This window comes from Brassica rapa, unplaced genomic scaffold (genome assembly GCF_000309985.2).
Source record: "Brassica rapa cultivar Chiifu-401-42 unplaced genomic scaffold, CAAS_Brap_v3.01 Scaffold0823, whole genome shotgun sequence".
Classification (NCBI taxonomy): Eukaryota; Viridiplantae; Streptophyta; class Magnoliopsida; order Brassicales; family Brassicaceae; genus Brassica; species Brassica rapa.
This window is the reverse complement of record NW_022610763.1, coordinates 540-8,803: the sequence shown is the minus strand read 5'-3', so window position 1 is coordinate 8,803 and position 8,264 is coordinate 540. Positions and strand designations below refer to the sequence as shown.

The window sequence follows — 8,264 nt, the reverse complement described above, 5'->3', positions numbered from 1 at the left end:
GGGTGAGGATGCTTAGCTGCGAATTCTTCATGAGTTAGAATTCGAACCGCATTGCATTCAGTCGAATCGGCAGACGACGTCGATCGATGTCTGGAGTAATCCGTCCATCGATCTTCATCATGGTCTGTCGATCGATGCGAGTTCATCGACATCGGTCGACACCATTGGGATCCGCCGAGACTCATGGAGCTTTCGATTTCGAAATCTCCTTCCTCAAGGTTTTCATTTCTCACCACTTGCCAGAATTCATCATCTATGATGGCATTTACGTGGTGTTTCCCTTTGTCGGCTCCTGCTCTCTAGCAAAAGCTTCTTGCCTCTTAATAGTCTCGCCCGTCTGAATTACTTGGGTTTCAAGTTTTCTCACCTGAGTCCCTAAGGTCTCGATTTTGGTGTTCAGATTGTTGTAGGCAGAGTCTATCTTACCGTTGAAATCCACGGTGATTTGTTGTTGTCCCAACAGTACTCGATCAAGCATTTCTTCGATCTTGCTTTCCTGAGTTTGGGGTGGTGGATTTTGATAGTAAGAGTTCGAGTAGCTCTTGCTGTTGTTGAAGGGTTTTTGAAATTGTGAACTTTGGTTACTTCTTTGGCCATTTCCAAAGAAGTTTCTGTTTCCGCCCTGGTTTCCAAATTTTTGGAATCCGGTACCTCCGATGTAGTTCACATCTTCTTCTCCTTCGGTATCTGCTACTTCTCCTTCAGCTGAACATACTTGCTTCCTAAGAAGTTCGTGCACCACATCTAACTTAGCTCTTACTTCGTCCATCTGTTCCTTCCCGATAGAGGCTACAGACTTCTTCCGTTCAGAGTCAGTGTTTTTGGTGCTGCTGCTGTTAGCAAGGTTTTCGATAAGTCTCACAGCTTCCAACGGATTCCGAGTAGTGAAGTTTCCTTCACTCGCCGTATCAAGAGCCATTTGATACTGTAAGGCGAGACCTCGGAAGAAAGTGCTTAGCAGCTGCACTTCATTAAATCCGTGGTGTGGACAGTCTCGCTGGAAAAACCTAAATCTAATCCACGCATCTTTGAAGGACTCTCCAGCCTTCTGCGAGAATGTGGAAATTTTGTTCCGAAGTTCTTCAGCGCGCGCCTCATCGAAGAAGTTTCGTAAGAAAGCATTCTTGATGTCGCTCCAGGATGTTAAAGATCCTGTGGGTTGCTGCCTAAGCCAGTGCATCGCTTCTCCATTCAGCGTGTATCTGAAGAGCTTGCACAGCAGGTAATCTTCGGGGACTCCTTCCATCCGAATGGCAGCGATTAGATCCTCGAACCGTTCCAAATGGTCCATAGGATGCTCGTGCGGTAACCCAGAGTAGGGTATCTGCGACACGAGAGTGTAGTATTGAGGCTTCAGCTCGAAATTCTGCTTCTGGATCTCCGGAAGTCGAATCGCTGATCTGTTGGAATAGTACTCATCTGGGCGATTGTAGTCGGCCAGTGGTTTCGATCGAGCGTCCTCATCTACAGGTTGAGCAGCTCCTGTAGCATCAGCATCAGGGATTACAGTTCCCTGAGCATCTATTTTCTGACCTGTTGCATTACGCAGATGACCGGCCTGGTCATACAGGTTTCCGTTCTCATCCTGAGTTAGAATAATAATGTTTACCATTTTTGACGACACGTTATCGATCGACGTACGCGGTGTAGTATCGATCGTTGTCGAACGACTGGGATCGATCGACGATGACGGTCTGGTGTCGGTCGACGGTTGGTTGTGCGTATCGATCGACGACGAAGTGGTTGCGTCGAGCGATGTGGAACGTTGACCTCTACGGATGGTGCGTTCCAAATGAGCAGGATCGTCTGAGAACAGCAAGTCTTTCTCCTTGTTGCTTCTGGTACCGCTGGGCATGCACCTGAAAAGACAAGAAAAAGAAAGATTATTAGAAAAGGGGGTAAAGAAAAGAATAAGAACTAATAAAACTAAATCTAATGGCGATCAAAGCTCCCCGGCAACGGCGCCAAATTTGATACCACTCAAATTACCCTAAGGAGTGTTACTCTCATCAAAAGAGGTTCAGATGTAGTACTTAGGGATCGAATCCACAAGGAGCTAGGGAACAATTAAATCTAGTGTTTATTAATTCTAAAGGTTGTAATGTTTTAAATAAAATAGCAATAGTAACTAGCGAGTAAATGATAAATGTAACTTAGGTTGGAAATGATATTAGATGCAGGGCCACTATTCAGGTGTTGGAGATTATAATTCCTATAGATGCCTAACTGTTGCATGCATGATATATTAGAGCTCATTCGCTTAACTCAGTGATCAGCTGTCGCATGTACCACTGGTTAACAGACTAGATCTTGTGTCTCACCGGTTAGATGCAGACACAAGAGAGTGTCGATCGATAGTCTATTAAGACGTCGACCGATACACTTTTGCCAACATCGATCGATTGTCAGTTGAGGACATCGATCGACGGGTTCTAGCCAGGCCTATGCGCGAGTATGAAAATGCTCTACTAGGATTCTAAATTGGCGGTTAGCCCTCTCTAGCAATCCTAATATGATAGATAGATGTCAGGATGGGATAACAAGGGTGCTTGAATATGCAATCCTATGATCATGTTCTAGTTAGCTAGGCTAAAACAAGCAATGAATACAAATCTATCATGAATATCACAACAAGGTAGATCTATAGTTTGGGGCTAATCCCACAAACCTATCTGAACCCTGGATCTAACAGTTGAATTACTAAGACATAGCAAAGCAATTCATATCAATGGATAAATAGAAACTCATAGAATAGATGATAAGAAAATAAAACAAGGAGTTCCAATCACAAGTGATCTTTTCTCCCAAATGAAACTTGTAACAAAACTAGGTCTAGAAAAGAAAAGCTCTCCCTGCCGTCAAACACTTAGGCAGTATATATTCTACTAGGTTAAAAACTCGTCAGGGCATTTTGCTAATTTGGCTTGGCCTTGGTTTTTAAGTCTGCTGAATCCAAAATGTCGCGTCTGGTGTCTCGACATCGATCGACGGTACTTGTGTACATCGATCGATATTAATCTTCATCTGTCGAGGCATTTCCTGATATCGATCGTCAGCACTGATGCGTATCGATCGATTATTCTTCCTCTCGTCGACCTCTAAGTGGTCAGCTCGGGTGAAATGTCCTTTATGCTCCAAAATGCTCCAAAGTCATAGCTTTACTCCGAAATGCACCTGAACCTGAAAACATACCTAGAAGAGTAGAAAACATAGATATATATATATAGTAAAATAGTAATATACCATGGATAAAAATGGGTCAAATCCATGGTATATCAAGCACCGGTCAGCTTGTCTTTTCTGTCGGCGATATGCTCCTGGCCTTAACTGGCCGGGTCGTGCCTCCGGCGCTGTTACTTTGAAGAACTTTAGAGTGCTCAACGCAAGCCTACGCTCTGTTACATTAGCATGGGATAAATCATAGGATTTCGATCCTATTGTGTTGGCCTTCGGGATCGGAGTAGTGATTAACAGGGACAGTCGGTGTGATAAACCGCCCTTGGGATAAAATGGTCGAGAGAGCAAAAGTAAGAATCCAGAGCCGAGCTTTTGGGAATCAAATCAATTGAAGGAATGTTAAGTTTTGATCACTTAAGACTTAACATGGATCAAAGAAAATAGAAGATTGGTCGAGCATCAACTTTGTGGTCGAGTCGCGGGAAATACAGATCGATCGGGAAATTTGAAGTACGAGAAGGTCGAAGAATGGATCGTGAGTGAAGCATGAGTTGAGATAAGCTGCTCTAACATTGTTAGAAGTGTCTTAGATTGATCAGACGGCAGTTTTGGAAGAATCACATTTTTGAAGCACGACAGTTTAGAAGCTCGACGTTTTTGAAGATTGACGTTTCTTCATCGCGAAGTTTTCTCGGAATATCTTCGTATCAGTAAAATATTATTCTGAAGACATTATAGTCGGAAGCAGGATGGGAATTAAGCTGGACGGGAAGCAAGCACGATGGGATTGAAGCACGACGGGAAAACCTGAAGTTGGGCGAAAACCCTAATTTCGGTATTAAGAAATTCTTTGAGGAAGCCGGAGGCTCGGGAAATATTTTAAAGGATATCATACATCATCTGTAGTTTATTAAAAATATTCAGAGAATCACAATAGGAGCGGAAAAATATTCGGGATTGATCGCGGGTCAGAAATTCACAAGAACGGTCGAAATCACGCAAAGGAACTGAGAAGCTCAAGGTGGCTTGATCTAAGGGATAAGAACATGGTGGCAACTGTCTAACCAGCTGAGTGTCAAGAGAATCTCGAGGTGTGGCCGTGCATGAAGCAGGAACATGCAGCATGACATGTTGAAGCACAAAGTGTCGCGATACCTGTAACCGAAGCATGCTGATCGACACGCAGGGAGCGGTGTGTCGCGACACATGCATTCCATCCATGCTGATCGACATCTGGTCGTCCAGGAAGGAGAAGAGGTACCACTTTGCATGAGTTTGGTCCATGTTGACTGCCATGTGGAGCACGAGGCGCCGCGACGCATGACACCGGAGCCATGCTAGCCGACACACGGGCTGCCACCAACTTCAATCTGATTCACTGCTGTATCCTATATAAAGACCACGACCCCTTCTCATTTAATTCATCCAGACATTTCAAAAGCAAGTTAAAAAGTTGGTTAGAGAGAGAGAAAGAAGTAGAAAAAGAAAGTAAGAGGTTCTGAGTTATTTCAAGAGTTTTAGATAGTTTTCGAGATCAGTTTCTCTACTGATTTCAAGTCAGCGCCTAGGGAAGGTTCTGGCTGAAGATCAACCAATTGAAGATCAATTTAGATGGGAAGCAAGTCAATGTGGTTAGAGAGAGAGAGAAAGAGAGTGTAGCTGAGTTCCGAAGATCGATACTTCACCAAGAAGCGAAGTTCTGTCCAATCGAAGAATTTCTGCAATTGTTATGCGGAAGCTCTGCCCAAATCAATCTGTCCACTATACTCATATTCTTTGATGATCAAGTGTAGGTGCTGTCCATGATCAGTTCAGTTCCATGGTTTTAGTTCAGTCGAGTTATGATTCGATACTTTGTTCAGATTTCGGAAGAATTGTTTAGAAGCTAAGGAAGGTGCTGTTCGAGTTGAGTTCAGTCCAGACAAGTATCAGGGGAGGTTCTGTACAAGTCAAGATCAATCTAGTCCAGTCCATTCAAGTCGTCCATGGGTTTTGGCTAAGTCCTCTCCAATCAACCAGCTGCTTATCGGTTTTGTGTGAATTCCATTTGGAATTTAGGATAGATCGAGTCACATATAGATTAGAATGATCAAGTTATTGAATGGTAGAGTCCTTAGGGTTATTTTATTTATGGAACCGGACTCAATTTAGAAAGGCCTAAGCTGAGATGAAAGGAATTAAGACTGAATTAATAACCTGATTAGGACTAAGGCTAGGATGCATCATGTTTTCTATTCTTGTGTGTTGATTTGGTTGAGTGCAAGTTCCCGTTATCTTTAAGGATAGTTTCATAGCAGGAGGCTGGACTATCTGGATAACGGTTTGATTTAATTTATTGATTATTTTTGCTTAGTTGTTTAGTAGTTAGTACTAAGGGTCTTAGGCCATATAGGCCGGACTACTGGTACTATGGTTAGTCTTGTGGAGTAAAGTGTCTAGTTAGGATCGGGAACTTTGGCTTTAGGTTAGGATCAAGATTGAGTTTATTTTGTTGTGAGTGTGCCGACAGTATGTGCGTAAACCCGCCCATACTAGGCTTGTGTAGGGGTGATTAGTGTTTCCTCGGCCTCGTACCCAGCGAGTTCAAGGAAACCCCTTATTCGCTGGATCGGGAAGACTCAGACGAACGGGGTCATGTCCTATGGCTGAGTAATACACGACGGTGTAATGTGGCAGTGATCCGAAGGACTGTGGGCTATCGCGCGGTGACCCGAAGGACTGTGGGCCGCGGTCGGTTGAAAGTTCCTTCTTCTGGCCTTTGTGGTAGGGAGATAGGATATTGCAGATAGAGAGGAGGAACACGAAGTCACCAGGGCCCAGGTTAGAGTGTTGTGTTAGTGTGTCGTAGAGGGTTATGGAACCCTCGAGTCAGTGTAGCACCGATATACGGTGTCACGAGTTAGATCGAGTCGTAGTTACTCATAGTCTTATTATTGTGATTGTGTTTGTGGTCGATTGATTTGCTTTCAGGTTCTGACATTAAGTCCTAAGGCTGGCTTAGGTACCGGATTAGGCTTGATGTGTATTTTGTTAGTGTAGGCCTGACGTTGGCATGTATGTGTTTGAGTGATTGCTTGTGAAGGGTGGTGGATATTAAAGCTATGCGGTATCATTGGTTGGCCGATCATGTTCGTGTGTCATTGTTGGTCGATCGACTAATGATACTTGTATAGTCCAAGTTCTAACACTACATGAGTACTGAACTCAAGCATATATTTGGTTAACTAGGGATTGCTTGTTGACTTGTTTTAATGCAGGTTCCCGTTACTTGAAGCTAGATCATGGCAGGAGGCCAAGTCTAACTTAGTAACGGTTTGCTTAGCCTTAGCTTTTATTGCATGCTAGGGCTAGATTGATTGTTATTTGGGTTGTCCGGGTTAGAGTCTTGGTTGCGGGTAGAGGCCGCCAGCTCACTAAGTAACATTAGGTTACTCATCCAACTCCGTTGTCCTTTTTCCAGGTCGCTTAAGGTAAGGATGATCGGATAGCTTCGTGCTGGATGTTAGGACCGCAGGTGTTGATTTTCATGCCTTTGTAAACGGTATTGTGGATTTGTATTTAGTTAACTCGATTTTGGCATTAGGCCGGGACCGGTCTCAATTATATCAATGTATGGATATTTCTCGAATTAATAAAGAAATTGTTTTATATGCGCTTCATGAGTACTCTGATATTTGACTAGTCCGGTCTAACACAACGTTAGGTCGTAGTACGGGTTGAAAAGCCTTAGGCCTCGATCTAACGGAAAACGCTAACTCTTGGCCGGGTTGCAAAGCCTTGTGCCTTGATTTAGCGGAACGAGTTAGTGGATGAACTGGTCTAGGTCGTGGAGTAAATTTTATGACTCTGACCGGGTCGTCCCTAGCCCATCACGTAGCGCTTCCGGACCATGGTGTTGGGTTGGACGGTCAGTCTTGTTTTTGTTTGATTGTTGGCTGGCCGGTTGGCTCATTCATCTTGAACCCTGGGTGTTGGACGGTCGATCTGTCATGTTCTTGTTTGATGTTGGCCGGTGGGTCGACCTATGCTTAGGACGGGTTCGGGGGTGTTACAGAGGTGGTATCAGAGCATGGTTTCGTCCATGCTTCCGGAACTCATGATTTCATCGGTTTTCAAATATTTTTTGAGTCAAAAAGAGTCACAAAAGGCATTAGGTAAACCGGTCACGTCCAGCATAGGATTTATTTTTTTAGGAATTAGGAATAGATAGAAGAATTAGAATTGCTAGGTTGCTGGTTAGAATTGTTAGGTTGCTGGTTAGCATTAGGTTGTTTAGCTAGTATTGCTATTAGATTGTTGGTAGTATTTTTTGGTTTGTTGTTGACTGACTTGCGTGTGAGTGTTCTATTTAGTTGCAGCTTGTAAGTGTGTTCATTGATCGGAACTTTAAGGCTGGAAACCTTAAAGTGAAGATTGTACAAGGCCAAAACCCAAAGCCAAGAAAGAGTAAAGATAGGTTCAGAGGACTGGACAGTGGTATGGACTGGACAAATGGGAGAAAAAAAGACTTCATTGGGAAAGGACTTCATCAGTATCTGGGAAAAGAGAGATCGAGGAAATGGTTGGAGTAATCAGAGGCGCAGATTGGCAAGATCGTATCATGGGAAATTAGTGGGCAGCAAAGTAAAAACTAAGAAGAAGACGCAGTGATCATTCAAGTGAAGATTTATGAAGATGATTGTGGGGACATTGGGAAGGACACTCAAGGACAGTGAAAGGCAGAGTGAAGAGATATAAAGACGATTATGGCGACTTTAGACAGTATACACAAGGGACATGGGCAAGCAAAGTAAAGAGTTATGAAGACGAGTGAGATTAAGTGAAGCATGAGAAATCAAGAAGTGAAGAAATGAAAGGATTCAAGACCGAGGAATGCATGGAGATGTATTAAGATGGAGCGAGATCAGAATCAAAAATCTAGAAGAAGACTGAAGAAATCAAGGGGAGATATCTAAGGCCAACCGATAAAGAAGCACATCTAGTGATCAAGACATAGTTATGTAAAGAGGAGTTATGGAGGAGTTGTTATCAAGGTGGAGCAAGTTCAAAATCCAAAGTGTTTATGGAGACCCAAAGAAACCAAAAGA

The 8,264-nt window shown here is 43.4% G+C and overlaps 1 non-coding gene across 1 annotated transcript; it reads left to right on the top strand.

Annotated features, from left to right (window-relative positions):
- Positions 1-974: 974 nt before the first annotated feature.
- On the top strand, positions 975-1,080 carry LOC117131066. The gene has a single exon (XR_004454282.1). It is a non-coding gene; the product is annotated as a small nucleolar RNA R71 (small nucleolar RNA).
- Positions 1,081-8,264: the final 7,184 nt, after the last annotated feature.